This window comes from Cupressus sempervirens, chromosome 10, assembly GCF_028749045.1.
Source record: "Cupressus sempervirens isolate cs-2001-9-10 chromosome 10, ASM2874904v1, whole genome shotgun sequence".
Lineage (NCBI taxonomy): Eukaryota > Viridiplantae > Streptophyta > Pinopsida > Cupressales > Cupressaceae > Cupressus > Cupressus sempervirens.
Genome location: NC_143127.1, coordinates 647,174,312 through 647,197,668, shown reverse-complemented (window position 1 = coordinate 647,197,668; position 23,357 = coordinate 647,174,312).

Genomic DNA, 23,357 nt, shown 5'->3' with positions numbered 1-23,357 from the left:
AAACAATGTCAGCTAGGAAAGATGACAAAGTCAAGTTTCAAAAGCAAAAACTATACATCTAAAGATATACTTGAGTTAGTTCATACTGATTTATGTGGTCCAATGGAAGTACAAAGCTATAGAGGAGACAAATACATAATATTGTTTGTTGATGACTATTCTAGGATGATGACTATTATGTTCTTAAAACAAAAATCTGATGCTTTTCAAATGTTTAAGTGGTATGTGGCTAGAGTTGAAAAGGAAACAGGAAAAAGCTTGAAATGCCTAAGATCAGATAGAGGTGGTGAATTCACATCAAATGAATTCAAGATATTTTGTAATGATAAAGGAATCAAAAGACAAACGTCAGCTCCTAGAACTCCCCCCAGAATGGAATTGCTGAAAGAAGAAATAGATCTATGATTGACTATGCCAGAACATTAATGATGGAAAAAACTGTTGCTGTAAAATATTGGAGAGAAGCTGTAAGTGTAGCTGTTCATACACTAAACCAAGTACAAGTCAAGAAAGGTACAAATACAACACCTTTTGAATTATGGTATGGTCACTCACCCAATGTAAAACATTTCAAAGTGTTTGGTTGCAAATGCTTTATCCTTAAAGATGCTAGAAATGGAAAATTTGATGCAAAAAGTGATGAAGTCATATTTCTTGGTTACTCCACTAGAAGTAAGGCATACAAGTGTTTGACTACTAACACTAACAAAATTGTGGAAAGTGCAAATGTAAACTTTGATGAGCACACAGAAGTCCAAGTTGAGGAACCAAAGAAAATGGAAGAGTACAGAACCTTTGTGTATTCTTATGAAGGAATTCCTATTGATGAGGATAATGTCAATCAAATTGATACTCAACAACAAATTTCAGTCTCAGCTGAGTCCCACTAGTGAATGTCGAGTTGCATTCAGAAGCCGAGTTGCAGAATGAAAGAAATGGACAATCTGATTCTGAAGATAGTACACATGAAATAAATGAAGAACAACCTAACAATGAAGTGCATAGTGATCCTGAATTTGAAAAATCAAACATGGAAACAAGGATAGAGCCAAGATTATCCAAACATGTAAAAAGACATCACCCTGCTGAACAAATAATTGGTGACAAAGATGCAAGATCAATGACAAGGAACAGACTGAGACATGAATCATGTCTGATCAACAAATTTGAACCTAAAATAGTATATGGTGCATTACAAGATGATGACTAGTATAAAGCTATGGAAGAAGAGATTGATCAAATAAAGAAGAACAAAACCTGGAGTTTGGTTCCCAGACCAGTTGACAAGAATGTGATTGGCACCAAGTGGGTATTCAGAAACAAGCTAGATGAGAATGGTGAGATTACCAGAAACAAAGCTAGACTAGTATGCAAGGGTTATGCTCAAGAAGAAGGACTAGACTATGGGGAAACATTCGCCCCTGTTGCTAGAATGGAAGGAGTAAGAACTTTACTTGCATATGCTGCATATAAAGATTTTAAAGTCTATCAGATGGATGTAAAGTCTACTTTTTTAAATGGTATACTAGAAGAAGAAGTCTACATTGAACAATCAGAAGGATTTGTTGATAAGAATAATAGGGATATGGTTTGTAAGCTAAATAAAGCACTCTATGGTTTGAAACAAGCACCTAGAGCATGGTATGAGAGACTTCACAAGTATCTAATGCAAATAGGATTTGAAAGAACTAATGATAACAGCAACATGTATATCAAAGTAGAAAAAGGAAAGGATATTATTGTATCTAAAATCTTTGTGGATGACATAGTGTTTGGAGGAAAGGAAGTGCTTTACAAAGGCTTTGGTGACAAAATGAAATGTGAATTTGAGATGTCTATGTTTGGTGAGATCAAATTTTTTGTTGGATTGCAAGTACATCAACTCAAACATGGTATATTTGTAACACAATCAAAGTACATCAAAGAGATTCTTAAAATGTTTGGATTGGAGGAGTCCAAACCAGTCAGCACACCAATGGCAACAGGAAATAAGCTATCCAAAAATGATGAATCAGCTGAAGTCAATCAAACAATGTACAGATCTATGATTGGAAAACTACAATATGTTGTACATAGTAGACCAGACATAGCATTAGCAGTTGGAATAGTGGCCAGATTCTCTACTAATCCTAAAGAAAATCATCTCATAGCAGTAAAAAGAATAATGAGATATCTTAAAGGAACTGATAACTTTGGTCTATACTACAAAAAGAATGGAAAATTTGAGCTCAATGCATATACAGATGCAGATTGGGGAGGCAACATTGATGATAGAAAAAGCACAAGTGGAGGTGCATTATTTTTAGGCAAAAGGCTTGTTACTAGACTAGCAAGAAACAAACATGCACATCCCAGTCCACTATAGAGTCAAAATATGTGGTAGCAGCAGTCAATTGCACAAACATTGTGTGGCTCACACATCTATTGAAAGGAATGAAAGAAGAGGTAACAAAACCTGTGATATTGTATTGTGATAACACAAGTGCTATAAACATATCCAAAAATACAGTAATGCATGCAAAAACCAAACACATCGCAATAAAATATCACTATGTCAGAGAATTGGTAGAAGACAAACAAGTGAAGTTGGAATACATTCACACAAAGGAACAAACTACAGATATCTTCACCAAACCATTGCCCAAGGATGCTTATGAATATCTTAGAGACAAGTTGGGGGTAATACCCCTAACTCAAGCAGTTTAAAGCAACAAGGAAGCTACCCTGCATCACCAGCAATAAATCATTGAAATATCAGAAGAATGATGTAGAGGATAACAGCAGGAGCAGAAACTCCAAATCAATCACAAGCATGGTGACAGAGGGAGAAAACAACAAGAAGCCAAAGCTTATATTTTGCATGATAAAGATGCTACATCTTTGGCATTTATGTCAAAGAGGGAGAAATATGTAGAAACCTGATCAATACAAAGCAAGAGGGAGATATATATGAAAGAGGGAGATATATGAGATCAGTAGTAAAGATGCAACAGCCAAGAAAAGTAGCAGACAATGTATACAATCTTGGTGGTAACTAAGTTGATTAATTGATCAGTTTGGTTTGCCATCAATTTCAAAGAGGGAGATTGTTGAAAATGATTGAACAGATCGTAAGAAAAGTTGTTGGAATGATCATATGAAATTGGTAAAGAATGTTCTCAATCATTGTTTTGTCATTGATGTCAAACTTGCTACTTGCAAGAATGGCAATTGCTTTAGTGATCCAAATACTATCAATTAGTTGATTGACAAGGAGGAGGCAATCAATAAGATGTAACTAGAACACCTAGAGAAAGGTTGAAGTTATGATGTTGTAATGAAGTACAAGGATCAGCTAAACCATTCATGAAAAAGTGTATTTGATGACATACTATAAGATACAGAGAATGGGCACACTGAAACATATCAAAATGTAAGGTTTTAGCTAAGTCTTTTGTAAAGCCCAACTAAGTTCATTAGAAAGAGGGAGTCGAGCAAGCTAGTAGATGTCAAGTAAATTTTAGATGCCAAGTAAACTTTAAATGCCGAGTAAACTTCAGATTCTGAGTGATATCAAGTGTCGAGCAAATACAAGTGTTGAGAAAATATAGGTGTCGAGCACTAGTAAAACCAATAGTGCTGAGTAACACAAAGATGTCGAGCACCAGTAAATCAATAATGCCGAGTTGCTGCATTATTTTAAAAATTGAAGATTCGCCAGATCTAAGCCGACAAGGTTGTTATCTAGAAGTTTGTGAATTAAATGGAAGATAAGAATGATGAGCTGGTAGCATAGAACACCATGTAGAATGTTTTTAAAGATACAACTGACGAAGTTTCTAGATAAGAGCAAGATATGGGGCAGATACATTGTATCCTACCTAATCTATTTGAAACCCTAAAATTGGAGAGGGAGAATTGAGTGAAAAAGGAAAATCAGATTTCTATTTAAGGAGTCATAAGTTCATGAAGAAAAGAGAGAGAGAGAGAGAGGTAGTCAAGCATGAATGCATAAAATGCTGAAGAAGGTGCTAAAGAGAAAAGAGAGCATAGTTACTCTATTTCAATAAGAAGACCCCAGATATGGATGCATTGGCATAATGAGTAAGAAGACTCAAGGAGACGAAGCTTGAGAGGAAGACAAGTAGTCAAAGCTAAAGCCAAGCAAAAGATTGAACTGAAAATGTGATCTAAAATTTGCAAAGTATGTTGCAAGTTATATCAGATCAAAAATTCATTATCGTTACTCTCTAGCAATTGTAACAGTTAGTTTAAATCCTATGGACTTAGGTTGGTTTAATAGCCATGAGATAAATCCTTTAACAAGGTGACATTCCAAGTGAATGTTCTAAAGTCCTTTAACCAGGCCCATTCCTAACAGTTTGGTGAAATCCTCTAACAAGGTCACATTTAACAGTGTGTTGTAAGCCTTTAACAGGGCAGGCTTTTAACAAGGCATCACTTTAGAAGAGTGAAAATCAAGTAGCATGTTACTGGTGGTTTTTCCCAAATTGGGTTTCCACATAAATCATTGTATCATGTGTTGATCTTGCATGTTTTATCTCTGCATGTTGATTTACTGTAACTTGCTAATATGGTTGATTTAAGTATTGGATGGATGAAAAGTGTATGGATTCATTAAAAGTAGTGAAAAATTATTATTAGGGCATTTGGACCTTGAATAACTAATTCACCCCCCCCCCCCCCCACCCCCCTCAGTTATTCTAAAGAATTCTAACAGGATTTCGATAGACTATTAAGTCCTTCAATGACTATTAGATCAACCTTTAATTAAAAATATTTCAGTACAAACTGTTTACAATGATTCAAAAGAAAATAGTAGGGTTTGATCTAAATGATTACAACTCACTTTGCAAATTTAGATCTCTTTTTAGTTCATGTTGTAATTCTTTGATAAGTCTTCCTTTTCACCTTTTTCTTTGATTCACTTGGAAACCCCTCAAGTAATCATCCTTCTCTTCACAAAAAACTTAATCCTTCTAATTAGATTCACTTATCAAATTTAACAACTTTGTTTACTCTTACTAGAAACATGCAAAGACTCCTTTTTATGTCTCTTTGAATCTCACACTTCAGCGTTATATTACTCCTTCATGTGTTTCCTCACTCATACTCCAAAGTTTGGCGCAATGCCTCCTTAAATAGGTAATTTTGATCTTTTTTCATTTTCATGATTAGCATAGATCTTAGGGTTTACAATCTGATTCATTAGGTTCATTATATCTGTCCATATTTCTTATTTCTATAAACTTCTCATTGAATTCAATCATTAGATACCATACCTAATCTTCTCCTTGAATTAAATTATTGAACTCATCAATCTTAACTTCAACATGGTTTCGATATCCCAAGAAATCAACTGAGTTGGCTAGAAATCATGATTCCTCATATGCATTCAAAATATTGTTACTCAGCCATCACTAAGTTCTGACACTCAGTCATCACTAAATTTCTTGGTCCTTGTAGCACTCGGCATCAACTATCACTCGGTTGATACTGATGCTTGGTCAACACTAAAATGCTTGACTTGTACTAGAGCTTGGTTGACACTACCATCACTTGAAATATACATCAAAATTCCTTGATCGTTTCTTCTCTTGCTTGGTCAAGCTTTACATAAGTGATACATCTTGACTTGTACTTAAAGACTTGAACATCAACATGATATAAATAATCACTTTGTCTTGCCATATTCTAACTTAATCAAATATCCATTGTAGCTTCATTTTCATAACTCAACCTTTCCTCTAGGTGCTTCTTTTACAAATAATCTCTCAAATCCTCTTCATCAATCAAATAGATATGACATTTAGATCAGATAGCAATATGTCTCATTAGTAGATTTGACATTAATGACAATACAAAAATTGTTTCAATTGTAATTTCAACAGTATCTACATTTTGGTGTAGACAAGATACAATGGGAGTTTCTTCCTTTTATGGAGTGGTATTATTTTAAAACTATTTTTCTTAAAGGAGAGTTTTATATGATACATTCAAAGAATAACGAAGTCTTAATACAAATACTAGAGAATGTTGAAGTTTAAATATACATTGTGTGATGGTCTTTTTCTCTACTAATATTAGAATAGATTTACATATTTAAAGTTTTTTAATTATAGCATATTTTAATTAACTTAAGATTTTATTTTTTTGAACTAAAGTTAATAAATAATATTTCTTTATTTTTGAAATGGTATAAAATAATCTAATTGATCAAAATATTCAATTATAATTTTATGATTTTATTTGTAAATTGTCTATATATCTCCATGAGTTTATGTGGAAGATTTCATCAAGATAGTTTGCTTCTCTTCCAAAATTCTTTAAATTATTTTTATCAATCAAATATATTAATTTAACAAAAATAAGAAAACATACATGAAACAAAATAATTTTTATAATTTATAATTTATAAAATAAAACATTAAACCTAATTATCAATCAAACCTATCAATTTAAGAAAATAGGAAAACATGCATGAAACAAAATTATTTTTAAATTTTTATAAAAATAAAATTAAAAAAATCTATTTTTACATAAACTAGTAGAATAGTCATCCTCTAATCTTGATATGCTTTGAGTTTTGAGACTAGCCTATCTATGTACTACTTATTACATATCATTTAATCATTTCAACATTGTAGAAAGCAATATTTCTCCATTTTACAAACTTGGGATTGTTGTTATGTATTTGATGAGAACATATTATCTATGTTTTTGATGAAAATTCTTCACAAAAATGAGAATTCTTCTCGAGAAATAATAGATGAAACTCTCAAAAATGAAACTCTTAAAGTTATAGGGGATATTATAAAATAGATAACAAATAATTTCAAGGAAAAGATAAAATTTCTATCATGATAATCAAATAATCTTTCGTGGACATATAATTTAAATGTGATAGGATTTAAAGCCAACCATGTTCACAAATTTCAATCACCTACCAATATAACTTCCATGTTTCTTTCACTTCCTATTGGAAATCACAACACAAAATCAATGCTCATCCATCTGTATATGGTACTGCATAATAGTTTTTAGGTATGCAAATTATATGTATACTTCAATGTCCATCTACCTTGGGCATTTTTTTTTCCCTCTTCTACACTTCCCTCCCCCTACCCCACCGCAAGCAAGGACTTGAGTTTCTTGTAAATCCCTTGTTTTTATTAAATTTACTCCAAATGCATTGAAGACATGACTATACAAACAAAAAGTGGATCCTTTATATGGAGGATGTCTCCCTTTTATATGGAAGAAAAATTTCATTATTAAAAATATAGCCATTCAAATTTTGATCTAAACCTCATAAAGATCAAATTAATGGGAAATTCTATTGAATTTTTGGTCTTTTACATTTGATCCATGCCATTAATTATCAAATTCAATCCTTGTATCAAAGGAGTGATGTTTTCTGTTTCACTATCATAATTACTTCATGGGACTCAGGATAATTTTCACCTCCACATTTATTGAAATAAAATCCTCTCTCTAACATGGTTTGTGATTTCTCATAGAGTTTGTTGCCTTTGTATAGGGGAGAAACCACTCTTCTTTGGATGCTAAAATTTCTTGTAGCACCTTCCTTGTATAGGCAATAATAAGGCTTCAAAATGGAGGCTAACTTTGGAAGGAATTGGGCCCATTAAAAACATGTTTATGAAATATTTTATTAGTCAAATATTACAACTAGTTAACAAGATCAATGATTTTAAAATGTTCCATATTCCTCTTATCAAATTGTTATCTTATTATTTTTGCTTGGGGCCTCTCCTAAGGAATAAAAAGTGGCATGCTAGAGGAAAAAAATCCTTTGGCAAATATTTACAGTTCAAGAGGATAAAATCTTCTTCTTAGAGAAAAATTCTACATCATGGGAGGATAATTGAATCCTCACCTTCCTCAAAATTCTTTATTTCTTTTTCTTTCAAGTTGAGTACATAAGATTCAAGAGAAAAGTTATATCACTTAAGATAATTTTGGACAAGAATTCCTCTCAAGCTGGGAAAATATGCCTAGACTAGAGCATTCCTCCCAAGCCCCTAATCACCTTTCCTCTTTTATTTCTACAATCAAATTTTTCATAGTCGTCATCAACTTCATAACATAAATAAGTAGGAAAGGATGATTATGCATGCAAGATTAGCAGGATTCACAACAATAAGAGGACAAAATCCTCTTGAAGGGTTAGATTTTGACCCCCATAGAGGATTATTATTATCTTGTTCTATATTACCAAATTCATCCATCCACCTTTTCCTAGCTCTTAATTAGGTCTTTCAATTGCACCTACTTTGACATTTTAACACTTTTAATGCCTCAAAGTTATCAATTCAAAGTTACACATAGCTTGAGGATGGTAGAACTTTGAGGGAGCAAGGGATTCAACTATAGTACTTGGTAGAAATGGATAATGTGAGAGGATGAAAATCCTCGAGGGAGGGGGGAATCTATCTTCCATAGAGATTAACCTTCTCCATCTTCAAACTTATTTTTGGCATAATAAATATAGTTGATGGGGTTATAATTGGTGATTTTATTAATGTCATGATACATATTTGATTGCATGGTGATCAATTATTGTGTTGTCATTGATGCCAATTATTGACCAAGTATTCTTAATATGTTGCAAATCATAATTATGATGAGTAGAGTGTTGCAGTGATGTTCAATGGGTATGATCATTAAGAGAGCATTGAAAATATCTCTTGGGCTACTACTAAAGTGAAGAGTAAGATGATCAATGAATTCACGGTGTAACTACTAGAATAATTAGAGACAAGCAATAGGTGATTTGATTGGTTTACCAACTCTATGTAGAATGGAGTGTGATCATGATGAACCACCACACTCAGCAGGCACTACTTTGGCTGCCTAAGGTTGTTATTTATGTTTTCTTTTATGAATAGTGTTTGATTCTAGCTACGATCATGTGAACTTTCACGGGGTGATCTTGTATCCCTCGGCTCTTTTTTGTGAATTGTAATCTTAGTATATTATTTATTAATAGAAAAGGACTATTCATCAAAAAAATAGAAACTTATTATTATTATAGGTAAAGCATCTCTAAGATGGAAATGTACTCAGTGAAGTAGTGATAGGTTTGATTAACATGATAAAGAAGAATGAATTCTTGAGTAATAATCAATTAGATAATTATTGATGACTGGTGTCAATTTTACAGTCACTCTAGATGAGTTAGTAGTGATCTAGTGATGTGGATGAACATATGGAGATGATGATCTGGCATGAAATTGTTCAAGGATAGTGTATGGAGAAGATTCTAGAGGAAGTGGGTGGTTGTTCAAAAAGTATTTGACCTTTGGCACAAAATTCTATAAATTAGTTGACATGATCATGTAAATGTGTTTTGTAGTGTAAGATATTGTCTTATGGCAATTGGATCTAAGTGAGATATTTGAATTTCATATAATTAACACATTTAGGGTTTGATTAAGGTGGTGGAATTCAAGTCCTATGTATCTAGTGAAGGATGAACAATTGGTGTTATTGATCATGATCAAGTGAGTGCAATGAAGAAGTGAAAGGTGTGATCAAACCAGGAATAAGTTAGGTGCATTGAGTTGTGAATTTGAGCTTTAGTAGGTTTGATTATGTAGAGGTATTTTTTGTACACAAGTAATTCTTTTTAGTGTTCCCTAATAGTTATAGCAATCAAAATCTGTTAACTAGGCGGATCCTAACAAGACCTTTATTGAAAATTCTTTAAGAGGGTAACACTTTAACTAGTGTTCAAAGCCCATTAATGAGGCTACCCTTAATAGGGTAAAGCTCCTAACAAGGCTAGAGGTAAATCCCCTAACAAGGTGGCATCTAAAAGTGTATTTTTAACTCTAATAGGGTTAAGATCCTAATAAGGTGTACTTTAAAAGAGTACACAGTTTATGAGTGCTAATCCCCATTGTGGCTTTGATCCAAGTTGGGTTTTCATGATACCAAAATATTTGTGTCAAATTTATGGATGTTTACATGTTTTTTCATGTTTGCATGCCTTTATATTGAGTTTCTTATTAGTTAAAGGTTTAAAGATTGAAAAGTTAATTATTTGGTTGATTATTGATTCACCCCTCTCCCCTAGTAATCTAATCCCTTAGGAGTAAAAAATTGCTATCAGATCTATGGTCCTCTATTATGGTGAATTGTAAGAACTTAAGGAAAAGATCCAAAAAAGATGAGGAAATAAGGTCTTAAGTTCATAAAGGAAAACTAATTAGTGTGGCGTGGCAGGATGAAACTCTATCTCAAAGGTATGGGTGAGCAATATTAGAATCGTGTAGTCACAAGATATGTTGGCCCTATAGGAACTCTTGATATAGATCAATTGAAGGCACAACAAGAGAATAAAACTAATATGAAAGACATAGCTAGCACACTTTCTTATGCAGAATACATCAATGCCCAAGACCTAGAGACTATTCATGACATGTGGCAAAAACAAGAGAGATTTTATGGAAGGGACTCACATGTGCAAAAGGCCAAGGTAGACAGTTTCAAAGGGAAGTTTGATGAAATGAGGATGATGGAGAATGAGAATATGGATAAATATAGCCAAAGGATCAAAATTTTATTTATTTCTATTATAGGAATTGGATTTACTCTTGAGGAAGAGGATGCAGTAAGTAAGATACTTTGAACTTTATTGCCTTTGTATGTTAGTAGAGTCTCAACTATTCAAGAAGTAATATATTTAGGCACTAATGCAGTTACTTTGGATGCATTGATAGACAAATTGACTACTTTTGAATTAATTAACTTTGATAATAGTATGCCCAATATAGAAGCTACATTTAAGGCATCTATGATTCATGTACTTGTAAGAAAAGGAAAGGATATCAAAAGTAGTTTTTCTATTTATTGGTCTAATGTTTACGAATATATTTTGATTGAAGAAAAATAACATGAGGAATTGGAAGTGTTTTTTTAAAGAAGGTTACCTAGAGGAAGTGGTAAATACAAAGGTATACTATCTTTGAAGTGCTTTTCATGCAAAAAAATTGGGCATCTTGCCTTAAGATGACCTAATAAGGCAAAGAAGGAAAATGAAAGAAAATCCAAGGAGAACAACAAGAAGGTGTGCTATCTTGTAGAAGAAGTGGTAACTAATGAGGAATCTTATGGAAGAGGTGAAGAATAAATTATTTTTGTTTCAATTAAAGAAGATCCCTTTGATAGTGATCAGAAATAATTGGTTTCCAAAATGATTCATAGTAGATACTAAATAAACAATAGTGGCTCTCACATCACATGACTAGTGTTAAGAGAAACTTCATTAGAATGGAAGAATGTGATGGAGGATTGATAAGGTTTGGTAGCAATAGTCCCTCTACTATGAAATTAAAGGTTCTATTTATTTAAATAATAAGACAAATTGTGATAATGTTTAGTGGGTTGAAGGTTGGAAATACAATTTGCTAAGTTTTTCTCAGCTAAGTAACAAAGGGTAATATTGGAATTCAATGAAGAAGTGTGCATGATCATTAGAAAATAAAGAGATTTGATTGCTACTAGTGAACAAATAAAAGGTAACTTGCTACATCTAAATTCTATTATTAAGAGTAGTCTAATAGCTAGAGTTGAAGATTATTGGTTATGGCATATAAGAGGTTATTTCATGTTAACTTTAATAATCTGGTCAAAGTAAGTATGATGAAAGTAGTAAGAGTTCTTCCTAGCCTATTAAAAGTAGACAATGTAATGTGTAAATGATGTCATCTTGTGAAGTTAACCAATTCTAGTTTCATTAGTAAAAGTCATTCATCAAAAAAGAATCCTAGACATATTTCACATCGATCTGTGTGGTCCAATAGGAACTCTAAGTCATTATAGAGATAAATATTTCATGTTGTTTGTAGGTGATTACTCTAAAATTATGTGAGTTATATTTATGAAATTTAAATTTAGTGGGTTAAAGGTTGGAAATACAATTTGTTAAGTGTTTCTCAACTAAGTAACAAAGGGTAATATTGGAATTCAATGAAGAAGTGTGCATGATCATTAGAAAATTAAGAGATTTGATTGCTACTGGTGAAAAAACTAGAGATAACTTGCTACATCTAAATTCTATTATTAAATGTGGTCTAGTAGCTAGAATTGAAGATTATAGCTTATGGCATAAGAGGTTATTTCATGTTAACTTTAATAATCTAGTCAAAGTAAGTATGATGAAAGTAGTAAGAGTTCTTCCTGGCCTATTAAAAGTAGACAATGTAATGTGTAAATAATGTCATCTTGTGAAGTTAACCAATTATAGTTTCATCAGTAAAAGTCATTCATCAATAAAGAATCCTAGACATATTTCACATTGATCTGTGTGGTCCAAAAGGAACTCTAAGTCATTATAGAGATAAATATTTCATGTTGTTTGTAGGTGATTACTCTAAAATTATGTGAGTTATATTTATGAAATTTAAATCTAAAGCTTTCTACATGTTTAAGATCTTCAAAGCTAGAGTAGAAAGGGAGACTAGTTAAGAGGTTGAAATGCCTTAGATTAGATAGAGGAGGTGAGTTCACTCCACATGAATTCACTGCATACTATGAAGAACAAGGAGTCACAAGATGTGTCATCTCCCAAGATACCTCAACAAAATGGTATTATTGAAAGAAGAAACAAGACAATCATTGACTATGCAAGAATATTAATGTTGTAGAAAGGTATTTCTCAAACTTTCTAAAGAGAAACAGTGATTATTGGAGTCTACACATTGAATAAAGTACAACTAAAGAAAGGTACAAAAAAAACTCCCTATGAATAATGGTATGGTCAATAACCATATGTGAGTTATTTCAAAGTGTTTAGAAGTAGATGTTATTTAAAGAGAGGTGATCATTCAGGAAAGTTTGATTCAAGAACTAATGAAGGGGCATTCCTAGGTTATTCCACTGAGAGAAAAGCTTACAAATGTTTCAAAAAGACAAGAGAATATGGTAGAAAGATAAAATGTAAGAATTGATGAATACCTTAAAGAAAAATGATGAATCTAGCAAAAGAGAACTAGAATGCTATCATGGATTCGTCTACATGCAACTAGTTAAATAGAATGCTAAAGAAAAATTGATAGAAGAAGAGGTGAATGCATAGGAACTAGTCCAAGTGGTTGAAGAAGCTCCCAAAGAAGAACCAGGGTTATCAAGGTATGTTAAGCTAAATCACTCTCCAAATCAAATCATTGGTGATAAAAATGTTGGTGTACTAACAACAAGAAAAGAAAGAGAAGGTACTTGTTTTCTATCTCAACTTCAATAAAATACAGTAAACGATGCATTAAAGGATGAAGATTGGATAAAAGTCATGAAAGAGAAATTGGAATAGATTAAGAACAAACAAAATTGAACATTAGTACCCAAACCAGTGGACAAGAATGTGATTGAAACCAAATAGGTTTTCAAAAACAAGATGGACGAGACATGGGAGCTAGTTACAAATAAGGCAAGAAATAGTTTATAGAGGATATACATAAGAAGAAGGTCTTAACTATGGAGAAACATTTACACCTATAGCTAGACTTGAAGGCATATAAAGTGTACTTATTACATTTGCTAATTATAAAGGATTAAAAGTTTATGAAATAGATGTCAATTCAACATTTCTGAATGGTATCTTAGAAGAAGAAGTTTACATAGAAAAACTAGAAGGATTTATTAATTTAGAAAGAAATAATATGGTGTGCAAGCTACAAAAATTATTTTATTGATTCGAATAAGAACCTAGAGCATGGTATGAAAAAAAAAATTCATACTTAATCAAGATTGGGTTCATAAGAACAAGTGATAATAGTAATGTATACCTAAAGGCCAAAAGTGATGATAAGTTGTTGATTGCAAAAATATTTGTAGATAATATCACTTTCAGAGAAAATGATGAGATGAGTATTTCATTTTTAGAAGAAATGAAGAAAGAATTTTAAATTTCTATGATTGATGAGATCAATTTCTTCATAGGATTGCAAATATGTCAACTCAAAGATGAAATATGCACAAATCAGACCAAGTATGTGAAAGAGACATTAAAAAAATTTAGATTAGAAGACTCTAAATCTAATGATACTCAATTAGGTCCAAATATACCAATTCAACTTTTAAAAACTTCAAGAAATGTAATCAAACTCATAAATCCATTTAGTCAATATAGAAAATCATCAGTAACTCAACTTATTCATATCAACACTTAGCTCTATGTTTTAGTGTTAGTCAAATTCAAGAAACATATAATAGTAAATAGCTTGACACATGAAAATAACATTCACACAAGTATGACACAATTTAATGTGGAAACCCAATTTTGAAAAACCACCAAGTAACATGCTACCATTTTTCACTCTTCTAAAGTGAGCTTAGTTAAGATCAAACCCTATTAAAGGTTACAAAACACATTGTTAGGTGTGACCCTATTAAAGGATTTAATCACCCTATTAGGAGTGGAATTGTTGGAGGTTTGTAAAAACATCCCATTAGAATGTCACCTTGATTAAAGAATTTATAATATGATTGTTAGGTAAAGCTTGATTAAAGGATTTTACTACCAAAATGGTTAGAAAGTAATAGCTAGGTTGATCTAATAAATTACAACTCACTTGGCATGTTCATATCTCCATTTAGCTAATTCATGGTTCATTGACTAGTCTTCATCACATTCTCCATCTTTGATCTAGCAACACCTCAAGAAATATTGCTTTCACCAACTTCTCACTTTTTCTCTGCAACTCTTGTTCTTTCACTTATCCTTCATGAATTCTCTAGCTAATTCACTTGTAAAACAACTCATATGCCTCCTTAAATAGACAAGTTTAATCTTTTTCCACTTAAACATAACTATAGATCTTAGGGTTTGATAAGATTCATTAAATCTATCCATAATTTTGTCCTTTTACTTCTTTCCTTGAAACTTCTGGAAACTTCTTATTGAATATTTGCTTTATATCACTTAACAAACTTAATTCATGCATTAAATATGCCATCTCATCAATCCTAATCTTTAACATGTTTTGACTATTCTGTGAATTCAATTGTTTCGACCTCAAATCTTGATTCTTTCTCAAACTATTAATTTATTGACACTTGGTCATCACTAGGTAGCTCAATCATTACTAATCTATCTCACTCAGCTTGCACTAGCTTTCTTGACCATTTCTATGCTTGGCAATTACTTCAATTTTCCTTTATTTGTTTGGCCATTACCATCACTTAGCTAATACTTAAGCTCCTTAATCTTATTCTTTGTAATGTTTAATTTCTTCATTGACCTAGTAACATGTTTCTTGGTCAAACTAGAGTTAACTTAAATTTTTGACTTCTATCAATCATCTTATCTACACTTCAACTCATATTTCTTCTTCACTTAATAAAATGATCAAACAACATATTATCTTGTTAAATACCAACTGATCAAGTGCCCTTTGTAGTTCCATCATACTTAATCCTCCTTACTCAACCACTTTACTAGTTCATCTTGTTATCTTTCTTTTCAAATCCTCTTCATCAATCAAATAATATGGCACTCTACATTGTTAGCAAATGTCTTACCTGTAAGGTTTGACATCAATGGCAACATAACAACTATTTTAGTTGTAGTTCCAACACTTCAATGGTAACATATTATAAATTATCCAAGGAAGATGGTTCTAAAGAAGTAGATGATACACTATATAGATCTATGATTGGTAAGCTACAATATGTGGTGCACAATAGACCATATTTAACATGAACAATTGGGTTAGTGACTAAATTTTCCTATAATCCCAAAGTATTTCATTTGATTTTCGTAAAGATAATATTCAATTATCTCAAGGGGACTAAAAATTATGGTCTATGATATGGATAGAAAAGTGACCTTACATTAAATGCACTTATTGATACTAATTGGGCAAGAAATGAAAATGATAAGAAGAGCACAAGTGGTGCATTTTTTCTTGCTTATAGGCTTGTGATATGGATAGGAAAGAAACAAAATTGTGTATCTAGATCAACATATGAAGATGATCATGTAGATATTTTAATTAATTGCACATAGGTGATATGAATCAAACAAATTTTGGAAGGAATCTAAGAAAAGATATGTGAATAGGTCATTATCTATAATGATAACACAAGTATCATTAACTTCTCAAAGAACTCACTGATGCACTCCAAGACCAAGCACATAGCCATCAAGTTGTTAGAATTATTTTTAGAATAATTGAAAGGGGGGGAGGGAATTAGTTATCCTCGAGTCTAGATATTTCAAATAGACTTTTAACCACTTTGAATAACCCAAATTTATTCATTAGTTCACTCGATCTCTATATCAACTTAACAGTAACATAAACTTGCAGTTCACTATCTCAATAGTAACCTACTTGCAGAATGTAAAGAAATAAGTGATAAAACACATCAAATAGCATTCACACAAGTATAACACTAGGATTTAACATGGAAACCCTATTTAGGAAAAACCACCAGTAATATGCTACCAAATTTTCACTCTTGTGAAGTGAGATTGGTTAAGAGCCAACCCTATTAAAGGTTACAATACGCATTGTTAGGTGTGACCCTATTAAAGGATTTAATCACCTTGTTAGGAATGGCCTTGTTAGAGGGCTTTAGAATATCACATTAATTAAAGGATTTGAAAATGATTGTTAGGTCAACCTTGATTAAAGGATTTTAACAAATACAATGGTAGAAAGTAACAGCAGCTTGATCTGATAAATACTACTCACTTCACAAATACAAATCATTGTGTAGTTGATCTATTGATATCTTGACTGGCCATCATTTATATACCCATCACTAATTCCCTTGGAAACCCTTCAAGCAATAACACTTCACCTCTCCTCAGCTCTTCACAACCTTCTACTCAAGTTTGCCAATCAACATAATCAACAACTTCTTCCAACCCCTTTAGGTTATCATTATTCCTCCTTAAATAGGTAGCTTTGATATTTTTCCACTTAAACATCATCATGGATCTTAGGGTTAGGTAAGATTCATTGAATACTTCCATCATTTTGTTTCCTTCTTTTCCTTCTAGAAACTTCTCAAGACTTCACTTTGAATCCCTGCCTAAGAATGCTGAAACACAGTTTACCATTCATTAAATGCTCCAGCTCATCAATACTTATCCTTCACATGCTTTGACCAATTAGATAGGTCTAGGTAAAACTATCTAACTCTTTTTTGTTCTCCACTTCCAATAAGTTCTCCAAAACCATTGTAGATCTTGGCTTTCTTGTGATGAAACTTAACTCTGTAACCTAAAATGTTCAACTATGCAACACTCAAAAAATTTTAATACATGCCTTCAACCCAATAAGAATTATCACATTTGATATTATTAGTCAATCATATTGATCCTTCACCTTTCACAAGGTGTGGTGCATCAATACCAAACTTAACACAACTTCCTTTATAATATTCTAAAGTTTCAAAATTATTTGTATCACCGGCCATGTGATGTGAGAAATCACTATCAATTATCCATCTAACATCTTACTCACATATGGAATAAGTTTATTTTTCTCATCTTCATCATAATCATCTTTCATTACAATATAAGCAACTTTTTAATCATAACTATTAGAATCACTATCAATTTCTTCTTTGACAATGTAGCAAGATTTCTTACCTTTACCCTTGTAATGTGTGTATCCTTTGTTGTCTCTTTTATGTCTTCTTTCTTTAAACTTGGTGTATTTCCTTTCACCCTTTTCATCCCTATCAGGAGATCTTGCAGCTATATGACCAACTTTATTGCATGAAAAATAGATTACATGAAGTTTACCTTTGAATTTTCATTTGTCTCTTGGTATCCTTCTAGCCATTAATGCTTCAAGATCCTCAAGATGATTCATTATCACTATCCTCATACTTTCCTTTCTTCTTCTTAGACTCTTGTAAAATCAATCATGACTTGAAAGTAGATTCAATAGTAGAGGTAGTAAAATTATCAAAATTTGACAATTCAAAAGTAGTAAGTCTAGCAACTAGACTATCCAAGGTTAGATCATTACCAGGAGTACATCTCAGTCCTTGAATTGTAGAAATTCCAATAGAAAAAATAGGAAGTAAAGTTCTTAGTACCTTGTCGATCACAGTCTCATCACTAATCTTTCCTTCAGCTCCTCTAATTGCATTCACCACTTCTTTGATTCTTCCAACATATTGAGCAATGTTCTCAGCTTCTACCATCTTCATGTCATCAAACTTTCCTCTCAAGATTTATGATTTTCTTCTTAGTACATTCTTGTCTCCAAAATAGATCTTTATTAGTTTTTCCCACATTTGTTTTGAAGTAGTACATTCCCTTATATCATCAAACTCTAAGTAACTTAGGGCATATGAAATATCCAACATTGCATGATTGTGCTCTTATTTATCCTTTACCTATTGGGCTATCATAGGTGATGATACTACTATGTAGTTATGCTTTAAGTAGTATGCTATTGAATCTCCAATTTTAGCAATGTGCAGCTTCATCAAACTTTTCCATGCAAGGAAGTTCTCCTTATTCAACTTGGGTAGCTTCTTTATGAACATCTTGATCTCTAGCTTTAAGTCCCTTCAAATTTTCCTTACAAGAACCACAAGCTCTTATACCAATTGTTAGAATAATTTTAGAATAAATAAGAGGAAGGGTCTTGATATTCTAAATAAACTTTTAACCACTTTTAACAACTCAAATTTATTCATTAGTCCACTCGGTCTCTATATCAACTTAACAATAATATAAACTTGCAGTTCATTGTCCCAATAGTAACCTACTTGTAGAATGTATAGAAATAAGCAACAAAACACATCAAATAGCATTCACACAAGTATAACACTAGGATTTAATGTGGAAATCCAATTTGGTGAAAACCACCAATAACATGTTACCAACTTTTCACTCTTCTAAAGTGAGCTCGGCTAAGAGCCAACCATGTTAAATGTTACAATACACATTATTAAGTGTGATCCTATCAAAGGATTTAATCACCCTATTAGGAATAGCCTTATTAGAGGGCTTAAGAACATCTCATTAGAATGTCACCTTCATTAAAGGATTTTCAAATGATTTTTATCTTGATTAATGGACTTTAATTGATACAATGGTTAGAAAGTAACAACAAGTTGATCTAATAAATACAACTCACTTTGCAAATATAGATTATAGTTTAGCTCATATGTTGATCCATTGGCTAGCATTCATTTATATCTCCATCAGTAATTTTCTTGGAAACCCTTCAAGAAATCACACTTCACCTCTTCTCAACTCTTCATTGCCTTCTTCTCAAGTTTACCAATCAATAGAATCAACAATTGCTTCCAACCCCTTTAGGTTATCCTTATGCCTCCTTAAATAGGTATCTTTTATCTTTTTCCACTTAAACATCACCATTTATCTTAGGGTTAATTCATCAAATCCTTCTATCATTTCATTTCCTCCTCCTTCTAAATACTTCTCAAGACTTCTCTTTGAATCCATGCATAAGAACACTCAGGCATGGTTTACCGTTCATTAAATACTCTAGCTCATCAATACTTATCCTTCACATGCTTTGATCAATCTGAAAAATTCAACCATGTTAGCTAGGAATTTGAATTCCTTCACAAACTATCAAATGTTGACACTCAATCAAAACTATGTTCCTCAGCCTCGTTCATCACTAGAAAACTCATTCAATACCAATTGTATTGGCTTGATATATTCTGACTTATCTTGGTCTAACTTTTCTGATACTCGATCTTTACTAATGCTTAGTTGACATTATACTTGTTTGGCTTCTACTATTCACTTGGTCAATAGTAGCACATCTCGGCTTCAACTATAAGCTCCTTATTATTCTTCTATGTTTCTTGGTTTAGCCTATGCATTTGGTATTCTATTGATCATCACTACTAGGCTTCAACTTCAACTATCTTCACCACTTAGTGTAATGATTAAACAACACATTATCTTGTCAAAGTCAAACTGATCAAGTGTCCATTGTAATTCCACATAACAAAACCTTTCCACTAGGTCTTCTTGTTATCTCTTCTTCTCAAATCCTCTTCATCAATCATCTTGATAGGGCACTCTACTTAGGTAGCAACTATCTCACTAGTAAGGTTTGAAATCAATGACAACATAACAATTTTTCCAATTGTAGCTTCCAACACAAGTATGATTATCTTAGATAATAGTTTCATGCAAAGGAAGTAAGGTTGGAGTATGTTCCAACCAAGGAACAAGTAGTAGACATATCCATTGAGCCATTACCTAAGGATATATTTGAGTATCTAAGGAGAAGGTTAGGGGTCATTCTCTTACTTGAGTTGAATTAAATAAAGATCCAATTTCATCACTTCAAGTGTACTTTTTGAATATATTTATACTTTGAATTGATGTTTGGAGGCTACTCTTGAGAGTGAGTAGCTGCAGAAGTAGTAAGTATTGATAAGTAATTTTTTTCAAAACAGGCAACATGTGTGTATTGGCACCTTTGGCATTATTGTCAAAGGGGGAGAAAATGCATTCTTGAGGTGAAGAATGTTTAGACAAAGGTGGAGAATATATTCAAGATGAGAGAAGTTCAGTAAGGGGGAATTTCTAAACTAGAGAAGTTGTAGAAGACATAAGTGTAATATAGTGTTAATTGTTGTTGAATAAGTTTGTGCACATTGAGAAAAATAGTGTAGTAGGCATAGAAGTGTAGTAGGTGTTCCTATAAATTAAAAATGGGGATATTTTTGGAATAACTAATATAGTTGATGGTGTGATAAATTGCAAGTTTAGTTATGTTATGATATATATTTGATTTCATGATGATTAATTGTTGTATTTTCAATGATGTCAACTATTGACCTAGTATTCATAGTATGTTGTTGAGCATAATTATAATGAATAGAGTATTATAATTAGGTTTAGTGGGTGTGATAATTAAGAGATTATTGGGGATGTCTCTTGAAGTGCATATGGTGATCATTGTCATTGAATTTAAGAGTACGATGATTGATGAATTCATAGTGAAACTACTAGAATAGTTAGTGACAAGCGATAGGTGATTTGATTGGTTTGTCAAACCCAATTTGAATGAAGTGGTGGGATCACAAGGTGATGTGAAGAAGTCGGTGAATTTAATGTGGTTATGATAGAAACTCATTATCATTATAAGTAAAGTATCTCGAGGATGTAAAGGTGAATGGTGAAGCAATGACAAGTTTGACGAACATGTTAAAGATGAATGAGTTCTCAAATAATAATCGGTTAGCTACTAATTGGTGATTGATGCCAAGGTTGGAATGAATTTAGATGAGTAAATAGTGATCTATTGATGTGGATGAATATTTGGAGGTGATGATATGGCATCATATTGTTCAAGGACAAAGTATGGAGGAGATTTTAGAGGAAGCGGGTGGTTAGTCAAAACCTAGTTGACCTCTAGCAAAAAAATTTATGAATTAGTTGGTGTGATTGTGGAAACATGTTTTATAGCATAAGATATCATCTTATGGTAGTTGGATCTAAGTGAGATATTTTAATTTCATATTAGTGACACATTTAGGGCTTGTTTAAGGTAGTGGAGTTGGAAGTCCTATATATCCTGGTGAAGGATGAACAATTTGTGTTATTGATCATGAATGAGAAATGTAATCACCCAAAAATGGTCATCTTGACTATTATCCCCCTTTCTAGAAATTTTGCATAATTTATTAATCACTCCTTGATCAAATCTTCAAAAAAAAAAAATTATTCAATTGTATCCTATAGTTTGAACACTATATCCTAAGTCATTATTTAATTAAAAGGAATGTGTCTCCTTTAATTAAATTAAAGACCCCACTACCCACCTATCCTAAGTTGTGCCCACATAAAGCATTATTCCCACTTTGAAAATAAAATAAAAAGCCTTTTTGTCTCATATAGGGCACAAAAGTCAACTCTCAATTGTGATTGGTGGAAATGCTTGTGCACATGGATCACTTAACATTCATTCTCCATCCTTTATTAGACCCCTCTTGTCTCATGATCTCCATCATCCATTTTTCTTTAAAAGGGAGAGCTTTTTCCCCATCTCACAACTCTCATACTTTTACTAACGTTATGTTGCAGGAATTTTAGATACCCTTTGGAGCTTTTGAAGACTTGTTGCATCACCTCATCTATTGCATATCATAATAGCATAGTATCATATTTTTCATTAGTGTAGCTTCTCCTTTTCATGCATTAGAATAGTACATCTAGCTAAAATAGAAATGTTGCAACACTTTGTGCTTGCTAGTTTAACTTTGCATTTCTCATTCTCTTAGTTTAGTTGCATTTCCATTGCATAGCTCTAAGTCGTCATTCAAACTTCTCAGTCTATGAAATTCTTTGGATAGAAATACTTGGAGAAGTGTGAAAAAAAAAATTATACATTTTTGGCGCCCACTATGGGTCTAGAACTAGTTTCTAGCTCTATGTTATTGTATTTAGTGCTTTTTTAATTTCTCTGCAATTATAGATGAAAGAATGCTTTTATGTAGCATTTTGGAAATTCTGAACTCTATTTCAGCACTTTTGCAAGTTTTTACAACACATTTGAACACTTAAATAATGTTTTTGTTTAGTCTTTTAGTGCATTTAATTAATTGTGTTATGCTTTTACATAATTTTCAGTGTTATGCTCTATTATAGTGATATTTTTTGTTTGTAGGGTTTTAGCGCATTTACAGTCTCCTATAGCAAATTTGATACATTTTTTAGTGCATTTGAGAATGTAAGTACATCATGTGATAATTCCTATAGTGCTTATGAACATTCTTGCAACACATTTTCTTATTCGTACAACGCATTCACTTTGCATATTGCCCTCTTCCTTTTGTGAGGTGTTTTTGTCCATTGAATGATGTTTAAGTGCATATACAAGTTTTTGTAGCACATTTGCATTTTTTTGTTTAATATTTGCAATTTCCTTTTATGCTTTTGTAATTTTATGTTGTGCATTTGTAATTTTCTATTGCGTATTTACAATTTTCAATTTCACATTTGCAATTTCCTGTTGCACATTTGAAATTTTTCTGTTGCGCAATTTTTTGCAGAGCATTTAAATATTTCTATATTAGAGCATTTGAATTCTTCTGTAGCGCATATACAAAAATCTGTTTTAAGAAACTTTTTGATCAATGTGCATATTTTGTGGTGCTTTTACTCTCTATTTTAGCATATATGTACTTTATTTTAGTGCTTTTACTAGTTTTTGTAGTGCTTTTATTGCTTTTAAGGTTTTTGTAGTGCTTTTATTATGTTATGCATTCTTGGAGACCATATTGCTTTAATTTTGATTCTCTAATTTTTTGACGAGTACTAACACTAGTTTCGCAAGGATTACATTCAATTTTCATTATCCTTTTGATAC